The sequence below is a fragment of the Mustela nivalis genome, assembly GCF_964662115.1.
Source record: "Mustela nivalis genome assembly, chromosome: 16".
Classification (NCBI taxonomy): Eukaryota; Metazoa; Chordata; class Mammalia; order Carnivora; family Mustelidae; genus Mustela; species Mustela nivalis.
Window position 1 is genome coordinate 1,255,669 of NC_139035.1, and position 14,181 is coordinate 1,269,849.

The 14,181-nt window shown below is 54.7% G+C and overlaps 1 protein-coding gene across 1 annotated transcript in view; it reads right to left on the bottom strand.

The window, feature by feature from the left end:
- Positions 1-10,695, bottom strand: part of DPT (dermatopontin) — a 350,410-nt gene extending 339,715 nt beyond the window's left edge. Inside the window, exons 1-2 of the mRNA XM_082702819.1 lie at positions 9,800-10,695; positions 7,631-7,774 (exon numbers count right to left, since the gene is read on the bottom strand). The gene's annotated coding sequence lies outside the window, so the exon portion shown is untranslated. The remainder of the gene's footprint in view (positions 1-7,630; positions 7,775-9,799) is intronic.
- Positions 10,696-14,181: the final 3,486 nt, after the last annotated feature.

The window sequence follows — 14,181 nt, forward strand, 5'->3', positions numbered from 1 at the left end:
TACTGGGAACTTCAAGGGGGAACAGCAGCCATTATCCCCGTGTGAGTGCCAAGGCTGCATCGCACGGAGCCAGCCCTGGACCTCGGGGAAGGTGGAAGCTTTGCCGCGTTGCCAAAGGCTGCTTTTGCCGTCACTGTGGGTCTCACTCAGTTAGAGAGGGCAGAGTGGTTCCCACAAACTGCTTGGACACACGGAATTTATCTTCTGAGCTAAAGCTAAGCTATAGTAAAGGTCATTTCAGGAGCAGGGAAAAGCTCATAAAAACACCAAAATTCCTACTGGAGCAAGTTATGACTGGATAGTGGGACCAGAGGCGCGGGGCTTCCTGTGACCTCACTCACGGGGCTGTAGAGGGAGGTCGGATTGCAAAGCCTATGAAAGACAGCCACCGTTTATTCAGCTGCTATTTAATAAGCCCCTGCTGTATACAAGACAAGACGTCAGGCCATGTCAGGGAAACAGAGATTATCTTTATGATGTCTAACATCCCTTCCAGTTCCAACATTTGAGGATTCCTTGACAAAGACCTGGCGCCTACCTTTAAGAAACTTAAGTCTAGGGCAACAGCAAAACAAAACTGAATTTGCTCTGGATAGAAGGTCTTCAAGTGGGGTAATTAAAATCTATCATTTATATTTATGTTTATGTATATGTGTCTGTGTGTGTTCCTACCTGCTAAGATTTTTATATGGTCATTCACCTAGATTTTCACTGAGCCCTTCAAAGATTGGGAGCATTGTGTTTTTTGTGGGTTTTTCTGTTTTGTTGTTTTTCAATCTGGTTGTTAAATAAGTCACAGGGAAGACAGTGGATTCTCCCAGAGTCAGAGAATAAGGTTATGGCAGAACATTCCGCCTCCAGATAAATCCCTGAGCCCATTCGCAGTGGTTCCCCCTCTTCTTCCCTCTCTGCCCCCATAAAGGACGTGATTAAAGGGGGCTCCTTCCTTCTCAGTTGCCAGCGTACAGCTCTTAACGGAAGACTCTTCTCGTCAATGGGCTGAAGCTAATTCTGAGCACAGGATCTAAAACAACAGACAAACCTCACTCAGATTCTGCCTCCACCCCTTGTTAGTGACCAGTGCTCTGAGAAAGTCACTGTCTCTCTGACACCTCCATTTTCTCATAGGTTGAAATATTCATTCTTCTCCAGTTTCTTTGGGGATTACAAGCATCTAGCCGTTCCCGGCACACGGAGCCCACCCCCACACCTCCGCTTTCCATCCCTTCCGCAGACCCTACGGTGAACAGAAGGTCATGTCTGTCGTGGTCCCCTCCGTTCACTGCGACACGCGGCCCACGGAAGGATGGCACGGCAAATCACCCAGAGGCAGAGCCAAGAAACCCGGGGTGGGGAAGACAGGCGTTGGGCTGATTAATGCTGACCTATGTCCGACTTCATGTGTGTGAACTCGGGGCTCCTCCGGCCCCTCCGGTGATTGCAAGCCCACACTGGACACAGCCCTGGGCAATCCTGGTGTTTATTTGACCCAGGCATTAAAGCGCAGGTTGGAACAGTTGCCTTAAAAGCTGGAGAAGGAAACCGGGTTGACAGAGGAGAGACCCAAGAGTTCTACCCATTCTTCCAGGAAGCGGGACCCTGAGCTCATAGACCCATCTGCCATGCTAGGTGAGAGGTGAAAACCACAGGAAGAAAACTAAAAGGCATTACTTTCCCCAGGCTGCTACCCTGAAATGAGGGTACGGAGAGGGAGAGGCGACTATGCAAACCAGCACCCGGCTCGAGTAACAAAAACCCCTAACAAACCAGGGCTAACAGTCAAACGGGCTGAAAATTCCCCTGCTACAGAGTCCCCTGCTGCAGAGTCCCACGCAACCAGAAGTCCCTAAACCCCACGGAGCCCCGAGTGCCTGTGCACGGCCGAACGGCCCTCGGAGGGAAGGGGCGCGGGGTGTGGGGCTCCTGACGGCCCAGGTGCCGCCCGCAGGGACGTGGAAAGAGACCGAAGGCTCCGTGTGGTACATTCCCGGGGCTTGCCTGGGCCCAGGGCCCTCGGGGAGGCAAGGAAGGCTGCTGGGGACAGCTCAGAGCCGTCCGTAGGCCGGTCTCCTCTCACCCCACCTCACGGCCGTCCTGTGGCACCACTGCGCGCCCTCCCCTGCGTCAGTGTGTGGGGCTCGCCTCGAGCCCCCCACCTGTCACCTTACCTTCATGTCAGCCTTCGCTAAGGTCTGAGGGACTTAAGGGGCCCCGCTGTGATCCGCAGCCTCGGGTAACAAATAGGAGTTTCTCACTCAAGCTAACCCAGGAGAAGGGGGGTTTTCGTCTAAAGACAGATCTGGGAATCCTGGGCCGGCGCTGGTGCGGCAGCTGGCCCAGGAGAAGCCAGGGCGCCTCTCCCAGGGCTCGCTCGTCCCTGCTCCTTCGCGACAGGCCCCGCGGTCATCGGTGAGCCCGCGCCGCCCCGCAGCACCCCCGCAGCACCCCCGCAGCTGGCCATGAGAACGCGGGTAACCGGCACAAAAGGAAGTGAAATGTGTAAATCTGGCAACATCGTCTTGAAGTCAAACCCCCGTGCTGGGGTTTCCTCCCCGCAGGAGGACCCGGCCTGCGTCAGGCCGGGGACAGCCCGGGGAGAAGCCGCACGCGCACGTCGGGAGAGCAGGTCCCGGACCCTGCGCGCCGTGGACAGACCCGCGTCGCCCGCCCCACCGCTCCCCCGCCGGCCGCAGGAGAGACAAACGCAGGCTCCTGCCGAGCCCCGTCACGGCTGGGTCTCTGACAGCGGCTTCGCGGGCGGCTTCCCCAACACGAGGACGGACGGACGGCGCAGACAGAGCTTCCCGCGCTCCAGGCCGCCCCGGTCCCCTCGGCCGCAGCAGGTGGAAATGGCTCCAACAACAGCCGTTTCCCCGCTCACCGTCCTGGAAGCGGGCGTTGGAGCTCAGGGCCGGCGCCGGCTGGGAGCGGGGCAGGAGCAGGCCAGGGGCTCCTCCAGGCTGGTCCGGCCTTATCGTGTCCCCCGAGGCCCTGGCACCGAATCCCAGCACACGGGGTGGGGGGCAGGGCTTCAACCCATGATTTGGGGAGGAGGGGACCCAACATGCACCCACAGCAGAGGCTGTGAGCAAAACACCAGGGGCGCAGCCTGTGGGATGAGCTTCACGGGTGCTTCCCGGGAGGCCGAGCGGCTTCCCGCTTCCAGGCACGCGTCGTCGGTTCTTAGGCACCGGGGGCTCAGGGCTCAGGGCATCTGCAGCCACAGCACAGGACGGCTGTACGCATCCCCATGGTCTTGGTCCCCAGCCCTGGGCACACATCAGGATCAGCGAAGGAGCGGCTCCCACCGATGACCGGCTGCCCCCCCGAATTGCTGACTCGGCGGGGCTGCCGCGGGGCCTGCGACTTTACACGTCTCACGGGGGCCCGAGCGGCGCTGACGCTGCTGGTTGGGAGAGGACGCGAGGGGCCGCTCAGTGTCAGCCTGCTGTCCCTCGGGTCGCCCAGCCGGCACACAACTGTCACGAGCACCGACCCGAAGTCCCGACCAGCCGGCACACAACTGTCACGAGCACCGACCCGAAGTCCCGCAGCTGCTGCTGCTGGAACACCACGCACCGTCCGCCCGTCTGAGCAGATCAGAAGACAGAGACACATTTCCACTAGCGACGTGGCGAGTGGCCAGATGCGCCCTTGATGCAACAGACCTTACTAAGTGCTGGTTTTGTGTCAGGGGCTGGACAGAAAACCCCAGCTCCTGCGCTGTTGACACGTGAGTGCGGAAAGCCATCACTTTTGGAATTTCTATGATGTTCTAAGCCTTGAACAGTAACTATCTCGAATTCCCACACAGTGTCATTATTCCCATTTTCGGGGTGAGAAGGGGGAGTCTCACCCGGTGAAGGAAGAGCCAGCTGGCCGCGTCGCCACAACCCAAGCACTTTCCATCCGACCACAGGGGAGTGTCTTTGGCAACACTACAAAGGGCCTTTTAGCAGAAACACCCCATATTTTGTCAGCAAAGTATTCCTTTTTCATTTACCACAACCTGGATGGATCCGTGAAGGTACTGGGAAGCTTCAAGGGTTCCCGAGGGCTGAGACAGGAGCGTCATGGGCCGCGGGAGGAGACAGTTTTCCTGACCAGTGGCCACAGCCCGCTGTCCCCATCCGGGGCCTGCCGGGGTCCTGCCGGGCCACACTGCACTTTGCTGGGTTCACTGGAACACCAACATCCCGTTAAAAGTAGCAGGTTCACACTGGAGACCCTTCCTCAAGTCACTTTTCTCCATAAGTATTTCTTGAAACCTCTGTGAGCCGGGCACTGCCACTGGGAATGGTGGAGAATTCGCACTGCGACTTTGCCCCTGCTCCCCGGAGCTGTTAAAGCAGATGCAGCACCTTCTTCCTGGCTGTCCTCCAGCTCTGACACTGGGGACCCTCTCTGGGACAGTAATTTTTGCCTTATGTCTTATGGTTTGAACTTTTCATCTTTATTCACGATCTCCATTCCGGCATCATCCTTTTGTGCCGGGTTTTCATTTGTCCGTGTGTTAGGTTTGTCAGCAGAGCTACTGATGTACAGGAGCTGGGGGCGTCCGGCTGGCTTTGCCCGTCGAGCGTGTGACTCTTGATCTCAAGGTTGTGAGTTCGAGCCCCATGTTGGGTGCAGAAATTACTTTAAATTAAAAAAAAATCTAATAAACATATATGCTATATAACAAATACATGACATTGTACATATGTAGTTAGATATTTGGTGAGACAGTAGAATGGTTTCTTTTCTTAAGAGAAATGACAGTGGTCATCCAAGATCTTGGGGAGATATTAAAAAGAGGACGCGAGTCCTGAGGCAGCGGAAGAAAGAAAAAAATTCTTGGAAGGTAAAGAATCTATGATCCTCAAAAAAGATACGAGCCTGCCCTCAAGTAGGGAAGGAGGAGAAGAAATCTTAAAAGAGAAAGAGGAAGTCTGGGAGGCAAAAAGAGCAGCTGCGCCGGCGGGAAAGAGCTACGATGCCCTAGGAGGAACTCCTGCGTGGACGGCTGCCCGTCCCCGGTGGGGCTGCCCGTCTGGATCTCAGTGAGTGTGGCGGGCCGGCCGGCTGCACGGTCAACTTCGGGGCACAGTATTAGGCTCCCAGATTTTTGGTTTTTTTAAAGAAGACAAGAGTTTAAGTGTATCAGCTTGCAGGCCTGGAGATCTTTAGTAGCTGAATACGTATCGTATTACGTTCGGGGGCTGGAAATCAGACCCAGCTGCACGGAGGACTCAGTTCCTGACTCTGAAAGTCACGTCACCTAGAGATGGAGGGCCAGGGAGGGAGGAACATACCGAGTGCGCCAGCAGTCAGGTCATTGTGCGGTTCTTAAAAGCCCTCTGTGCCCAGGTGCTACGGCGAGCACACGTTTTATTTCCACCTAACCGTGACGGTGGAAGCTCAACGAACAGCCGTCTCCACACACACTCTGGGCTGTCCAAGAGCAAAGTTGTCTTGTAGGTTTCTTCTCTGAATTTGAGCATACGGAGAGAGGCGATAGTTCTTGAATTGAACGGCCTTTCCCCAGAGGCGCATTCCTGTGGCCAGCATGAGGGTCTTAATAACACCCACGTCCTGCTGTCTCCCGGATTTCTCACACACCCTCCAGTGGGGCTTCTCAAACGTTGTGGTGCTTAGCAATTACCGAGGAGGAAGCTTGTTCACCTGTGGATCCTGTCACCAGGGCCTCGCCAAATAAATCTGATGCAGAGGGTTCGTGGTCAACACATTGTGAAATTCTGTACCATTGTAATAGGGTTAGAGACAAATGGGCTGCGGGGGCATTTCACAACTCAGCTAAATTTACTGAGTGTGTACTACACGCCTATCAGTGTACTTCGTACAGAGGATACCATGGTGGACAAAGCCTGTTCTCATGCAAGTATCATCTAAATAAATAAATGCATGAGTCAGTGGAGAGCCACAACTGTGGAAAAAGGCACAAAGAAGAGATACACGGTGCCGGGAAAACCTGTGGCTGAGACATCTTCCCCAGTCCCAGACATCAAGGAAGTCTTCTTCTGAGGCTCAGTAGGTTATCTGGACAAGAGGGGACAGATGAACATTCCAGACACAGAGGGAATAGCAAGTGTAAAGGCCCTGTGGCCACCAAAGGGGCTTAGAGAGTCTGAGAAACTGCCAGAAGCTGCCCCTTGGACTCACATGTCGTCCCGGTGTCTGGAGATCTTTACACACTCTAACGTCCACTGTAACGTCCCATCCCTCTGGAAGTCTGATGAAATTGAAAAATTACTGATTTGCAAAAAAGAGTCCTTATTTACTAGACGTGAGCTGCTCTGAGATCTACCGTCAGTTAAAACCGGCAGGGCAGCGGCTGTGCAGGTCTGGGGAAATCACGCACCCTCTGTCACCAGGGCCCAGGCGAAGATAAAGCAACAGCCGTCTAAGTCCCACAAGCCCCAGAAAGCCTGGTGGAGACTGAGTCCACTGTTTGCACCGGAAGTGGAAAACGGTGGTGGGCGGAACCTCAGCGGCACCAGCCCTTGCCAACAGGGCAGAGCCCGGTTGTGGCCGTGGGACTAGAGGGGCCTGTTTTCTGCACTCTCGTTTCGAAACCTCCTCCACCTCTGCTCCCTGCTCCTTCCAGAGCTGCCTTCTCCAACCCTTGTGGCCTGAGATTTTCCCACGGCCTCCTTTTACAATGACTTGTCTTTACCACAAAAGAAAGAAATTTGGTGCTTTCTTTGGACGATCACATATCAGATAAGGGGACCCCTCTTGGGATTTGTATTTTGCAAAAGGCCTGGGTAGTAGTAACTCAAAAGAACAAATCGATATGCGTCCCATTTCCCCACATTATTATGGCAGACGAGGACAGACCCTCTACCTTCGAGCTGGGCACGCGGTTCCTGCTTCCCATGCAGCCAAGTGTGGCCTTGGGGCCGAGTTCCGACTAACGGGATGGGAGCGGTTTCTACGACAGGTGTTTCCATAAGGGACCGTTGACATTCAGGCCCCATTCTTCTTCTTATTTTTCCTCCAGCCTGGCTGGGGTGCCTGATGTCCTAGGCATTACCTCGGGCCATGAGAGCCAGGGCCACATGGGCGGGATGGCAAACAGGTGAGCCGGCGGGGCCTGAGGACCTCAAGGTACGGCTGTTGCCGCAGTCCTGGGCTCCTCCCTCCACACTCGTAAGTAAGAAGAAATGAATCCCACGTTGTTGGAGCCATTGTCCATCTGGGGTTCTGAAGCCAAGTTTAACTGATAAAACCACCATGGGGATTTTTCTGTCTTTCTTTTTTTTTTCTTTTTCAGTGGAAGATCACAGTGCAATTTCTTCTCATTTCTTCTTGGGTCCCTCACACATAGGCAACGACGTTCTCCGTTTTCATGTGTGGTTGCTTCTTCGAGTCAACCCAGGATGGCTCGCAAGATGGGTGAGGAGCACGAGTCCGTGGGGGCATGGGCCGGGGGCCCGAGGCCTCGGTCTGAAGCCCGCCCTGCCGCAAGCTTCCCTCACCGGGCTTCTCCTTGCCCCTCTAGAAACAGCTTCCAGGCCCTCCTACGAACCGGGTCGTTTCTAAGACCAGGCTCACTGCGCGTGCCCTGCCCCTCGTGCCCACTCTGCCCACCGGAGGACGAGACGATGAGGATGAGTTTTCCTCTTACCAGCAGGTGGTGTTCTCAAAGTCCGCAGCGCTGTCTGGAACTTGGCGACACACTTCTCCACAGGCCGAGAACAGGAAGGTTAGGCTCCCACACGAATTCCAAAACAATAATCACCTGCAGTTCAGCAGCCATGCTGAGGGGGTCCTAGAACAAAACAGTTTGCAGAAGATTAGGGTGTGTGTGGCCCAAAAGCTCTACGTGTCTGATTGGAGAGGGGACAGAAACAGCCCCCCAGCCCCGCCGCCGCGCCCGTGGCAGGGAGAGGACGTGCTGCCTGTCTCCTGTGTTCTCCTGGGGAGAGTCACCCTCCCAGGAGCGGCACTTCCCTCTCACATTCAGATGCCTACGAAAGCTAAAAAAAAATGAGTCTCCGGAGTTGCCAAATATCCTGGGGCTGTTACCTGGCTTTCTTCAGCTGAAACCTGCCTTCATTTGAAAATTCGCCCTGTAGGTAAAAGAGAGGCCACTCTGTGGATCTGGCCACATTCTCTTAAGCAAACTTGACGTGGGTGCCCTGGCAGAGGTCAAGGGAGGAAGGATGCTCTTTTTCAAGGCTTTGCTGTCAAGTCTGATTTGTCCCTTTGCTGCCGTGTCGGGGGAGATCACGGAGCAGGTGCGACCCCTGTGAGCGGCGCCCGGCACTCGGACCTCGAGGGCCCCTCACTCCGCCCTGTCCTCGGAATGTAGGTTCCACTTGCCTTTCCTGTTCCCAGAGGCCGCTCCAAAGACAGGCTTGAGACAGTGACGCACTGTTGAGAACACCCGCGCAGCAGGCGTGACAGACACGAAGGCCCTGTAGAAACTTCCACAATGTGGCAGTGGATGTGCGGGTCTCCCCCCTTGCCTCTGCCCCAGACAAGCCTCACCTATAACCTCCTTGCTGGTTCACACCGCCACCTACCCACCTGTTCCCTGTCCTCTGCTTACGAGGGACAGTGTCAGAGGACACTGGGGGGATCCCGAGGAGCTTGCAAAACACACAGCAGCTTGGAGTCAGTGATGGGGGAGAGGCTGAGCGCAGATCTGGTTTCATCGGTGGGGATGGAAGTGGGGGGCTGGGGATGAGGCCATAGCTGTCTGGGGAGCGGGGGTGTGCTTTAGTCTAGTTCCTCCTTTGCAAAGAGCAGGTTAGACCTGTACCTCTCAGTTGTATGTTGTCTCTATTAAAATGTCTTCATTACAATGGAAGGCGGTCCCTCAACCGACCCTGACCGGAGCCCTTTCTCTGCCTTTGCACCTGCGGCCCGGCCTGCCCTCCCCTCCCCTGGCTTGCTTCCACCCTCCACCACCTGCAGGAAGCCCTCCCCACTCTCCGCAGGGGGTTAGGTCCCCTCGAGCGCGCTCCTAGCTCCCTTGGGAAATATCAGGCTGCCCCCACAGAACAGAACAAGCTGCTTGGCCACATGGGCTCTCGGATGACCAGCAAAGCGACCTGGTACGCAGTTAGTCCCTCAGTGTTCAGCGAATGAGTGAACAAAGGCTCTTTCCACTCTGCTCCTTCCCGAGGCGTTATCAGGTCCTGTCTGGGCCCGTCCTCTTCCAGAAGGGCTATCTCGTCTCGCCAGATTCCCACTGCGTCTCTTGCTCTGGTACCTACTGTGAAACATAATGATTTACCAGCCTGCATTGTTGTTCACTCATTCCTGTGCATCTTGCCTGACGGACCGTCTGCTGTCAAAGGACCGTATCTTCCATGACTTTTGTGAAGCCCTCAATTCCTAAGGCCACGCTATACACCCCGTGGGTGACCGTGAGTGACTGATGGGAAGTACGTGAATCCAAGACAGGCTTCTGTAAATCGTGTCCCAGTGAAGACTTGCAAACTCCCGGGGAGTTTTCAACCCAGAAAACAAAAAGCCTTATGTAAGTGCACCCACTGGATGCCGGAAGCTGTGCTAGCACTTTCTGTGTGTGTAGGTCTTCCTTCTGAAGAGGCAGTTAGGTCTCGTGGCTCTGAGCATGGGCTCCAGAGCCCTGCCTGGACCTGAATGGGGCTGGCTTCTTGCTGGCCTCAGGGACTGAATCTGCACAATACATAGCTTCTTCACTTGTGAGAGGCAGGTAGTAGTAAGAGGGCTGTGTTAGGCTTCCTCAGAGAAACAGAACCGATATGGTTAGATCGACAGCGGGATAGACGGAGATGCAGACACAGAGGAGGAGATCACTTACAGAAATCACCACACGATTATGGAGACCAAGATGCCACCAGCAAGCTGGAGACCCAGGAAAGCCAGGAGTATAATTTAGTCCAAGGCCTGAGAGGAGGCTGATGGTGCAAGTCGTGGTCTGGTCTAAAAGCCCAAGAACCAGGATTGCCAGTGGCTGAGGGCAGGAGAAGACATCTCGGCTCAGGCAGAGAGAGAGAGAATCTGCCCCTTGCCTGCCTTTCTGGTCTTCTCAGCGGATTGTGCCTCCGGGCGCTGGGAGGGGCCGGCACCCTTCGCGGAGCGCCCCCCTCGACTCAGTCGACTAATCCCAACGCTAACCTCTTCCAGAGACCCCCTCACAGACTCGTCCAGAGTCAGGTTCTTCCAAACAGCTGGGCATCCCTTAGCCCAATCGAAATGACACAGAAAATTAACCAGTGCAAGGGCCAACCTCATTAAGGGTTAAAAAGGCAACACAGAGCGGAACACAGCAAACAAAAGGTCATCCGGATTAAGCACCTGGCACAGCGTCTGTCTACGCGGTCTTTGCGCATCTGCGCAGCTTCTAACGTCGCGACGGAAGGTTTGAATGGAGCAAGAGGTCTTGGAGAAGCCGGGGCTCGGGGTCTTGGCCTCCTTGTCATTCTGCTCATTTATGTCCTTGGTGGTGTCCTCGGTGGTGTCCCTGTGAGGAAAGGCACAGCAACGGCTTTTAGAACCAGGAATGGAGGGCTCTGGTGGGGAGTGTCATTCCGTGGGACTTACAGGTGCCACCTGGTCCTCGGGACGCATTTCAGAAACTTCAGTAAAGGGCCTGCCCCCCAGGCCCACTTGTGGGGCCCAACGCCGTGTAGACCGTTGCTGTGAACGACCGCTAGCGCTGACCAAACAAGACGAAGGAAAAGACGCTGTGAGCTAGCAGGAGTAGAGACACTGCAAACGGCCAGTTTGCTTAAAGGAGTCGCTCCTTGACAGCGTGAAGTCCTCCTTCCCGGTGCAGAGACGAGTGTAAATCGAGTTGTGATCCAGCGTACACCCTCCCACCCGCCCTCTCTTTCTCTCGCTCCCTTTCTCTCTCTTTTGCATCTTCCTACCTCCCAGCTACTTTACACAGTAAAATAAATGCTAAACATCCTTTTTTCCCATTTCTTCCCTTTGGTTTGAGTGCTACAAACTAGCCACATTAAAACGCACTATTTCTAGAATGATCTGGAAAGGTACAATGCCGCAGAAAGAAGAAAATCTGGCAAATTCTGTAGGGTGTATAAGATTCTTTGTTCTGTGTGTTTGTTTGTCTGCCTGCCTGAGTGTGTGTCTGTCTGTCTCTTGCCAGCCAGCAGCTTGCCGGCCACGTCAACCGGCACGGCTCCCTCCTTCACACCCCAGCCACACTGGAGGGAAGAACCCGGACCAAGACAGTCAATGCTGAGGCTTCCCAATGACCTAGGACTGTGAAAATAGGACCTGTGCTAACTTAAATCTCTCAGCGTGGATCAAGATGACAGTGAAGTAAGCCGCTGCCCATGGGTGATGGGGTGGGAACTGAAAGGCCACGAGAGAAGCAGGACCACACAAGCCTCATGTAGGCTGAAGCTGGGCATTAGGACAGCTGAAAAAGTTAGGGGTGCAGAGAAGGAAGAAGTGGCAGGCAGAGCCCTGTTGAGTGAGCCACTGCAATGGGCAAATGCAAGAAGAAAGATCTCCAGCCCTAGTCCCTTCACGGCCAGCGTCTACAGCACACTGCCCTGGAGCTCAGGGACTGGTGTCCTCCTCCAATTGTTTTACGTGTGTCTCTCTTCTTTGACCTAGACTTTGCTTTTGCAAATGCAGAAGAAGATTTTTCTAAAACATTTATCTGGCTTCAGGGTTCAAGAGCCCCTGGTTCAAGAAAACCACAAAGGCACAGTGTTGGGAGGAGCGACTGATAATGTTGTAGTGTCCGGATGTCCACTGGGCTCTGCCCAAGGACCAGGGCACTTGCTTTAAAAAAGGATATTGGCAAGTGGAAAAGAATATGAGGAAGGGGGCTAGGGCAGAGAGGGGGTTAGAGAAAATCTCATACAGGGACTGAAGAAACTGGGGGTTTTATGCTTCGAAGGGTAAAAATTAAGGAGACAGCAGAAATGTTTGCAATGTTTGTAGGGTGGACACAATGAAGATGTACCAGGCCTGCGATGTGTCCCCCCGGGTGAGACAGGATTGTACAGATGTTACAAGGAGCTCAATTTTAGCTCATGGTTTCCCCACAACAGAATGTTCTACTGCAAGGTTGGGGGTACACAGCCTGTTTGGATATTCAACAAGAGGCTAGTTGACTTTGTGCCAGGGACAGGAGTTTAGGCTGGAGGACCTCTGACATCATTGGCACCACTATACACGATGAGTTTACCCACAATGATGACCCATTACCTCCAGGTCCTCATCTAAAGCTGTGGAAAGAAGCTGGAAATGAAGCAGATTGTAAACCAGACACCTTCTTCATCCCTGGAAGACTCCCCAGCTGTCCAGCAAGACAGGGATCATAAAATGTCCCTGATTCTCATCTCATCTACATCTGTCCCAAGACCTCTCTGACAGCAGAATGATGGAACGGGAGTGCCCCTTACTGAGCTTAGCCTCTTACAGGAGTGTCCACTTGTCCCCTGTAAAGCAGATGGAAAATTCTGGAAAGAAATTTTATTTTCTAAAGCTTAGAGCATGCACTGGTTGGTTCCAGACATTCTTCCAAGGAAAAAGTAAATCGAACCTCTTACCCTGTACTGGGGAGGTACAAAGGAGCAGAGAGGCTGGTTGTGACAGGAGTTTGTGGCCTGCTGGCCTTTATTCCTACCACCCCCCAAGCTGCGAATATGCTTACAGAAACCATCCACTTCTGTGGTCTTGCTAGAACAATCACAACAAAAGTCCTTCTCTGGGCGTCCACTTCCCTCTACGGTGGTCACCTCCATACACTTTGTAACCACGTGGTAAAGGACAGGGGTGGTGGAGAGAAGCCCCAGCAGGGCCACTGGACTGCGGACGCGTTCCGAACTCTCCAGATTCCTGACTTACAAGTTAGGAATGGTGTAACAGACAGTAGTTTCTGGAAATCTGCCAGGCAGGGCCTGGGGGCCAAGGTGACAAGCAGATGACCTGTCACTGCCACTCCTGGCAGGTACCGTCCATCATACCAAGGAGGACTTGCTTTAAAAAAAAAAAAAAAAAAAGGAAAAAATAAGTTCTTTCTCCTTATTGCCCTATTGTGCCCTCACCCAGGACAAGAATCCATCCCACACCGAGCGCGAGAGAACAGAACGATGCTCAGTGAAAAAGAGGGACCCCTCTACATGTCCCCACTGAGGGTCTCTGGTGTCCTTAAGAAACCAAAACCCTTCCGGAGAGTGATTCGTTGTTTTCAGCAAATAGCCAGGGGCCACTGTGAACCACAGAATGACGCCCTGTGGTGCGCTTGGGCTTCCGGATGGACAGTCAGGGCGCTCAGCCCAGGCCGGTGGCAGGAGCCCCCCTGGCATCGCCTCCATCCCGCCACCGTGACGGTCCACCGTGAGGGTCCAGCAGCAGTTCCCTAGCTCCTCTCCCCCACCCCTCCCGCCCTCCCGGCCATGTCTCCCAGAGCAGGGCATTCCAGAGCTTTCTGCCGCACACAGAGCCCGCCATTGAGCCATTTCCCCCAACGCTGCGCACAGTTTCTGCTGCCAAGATGAGTCACCGTGCAATACACACCCTCAGCCCCCTCCACTCGGTACTTAAAATACCCTAGTGCTGGCCGAGCAGAACCCCGCGGGGCGTGTGCACGTGTGTCAACGTGGGGATGGGCAGCGGCCCTCGGAGCCCTCTGCAGGGCGGACTGCACTGGGTTTGGCCCAAGCCTTGCGAGAGCCCACCGCTTGGCAGGGGGCCTGTCTCCCTGGTGCAGCCTGCCCAATGGCACCCTCTGGGCTGCAGGCAGCCGAACCTCCCTTTCAGCCTCTCTGCCCTGCAGCAGAAGGAGCAGACGGCGAGGGGCTGATCTGTCCTGGCGTTTCCGCCTGCCAGATGTCTAACTGGTGGTCTCGCCTCACACAGGACCGCCCTGTCCTGCATTCACCCTTGGGCCATGTCTCCGCTCCCGGGGAGAGTCCGCTTCAATCTCAACTGCCTCTGCTTGTTTCCCCAGTTAGAACCCGTCATCCTCACGTGGACAGAGGTCCCTAACCTCCTCCACTCTCGGCCACCACGCTTCTCTCTGCTTCCCATCAACCCGCCCCAACGCCCAGCACCTTGGGCAGAACTAACCACATCACTCTAGAACCATTCCTCTTCCCTAGAAAAAGAGATGGAAACATTGTTCTCTTTGCCCCCAGTCTTTCAAAAGAGCTGAAGAACTCCCTCCTCCTCCTCTCTGCGGAGACGTCAGGCCTCCGA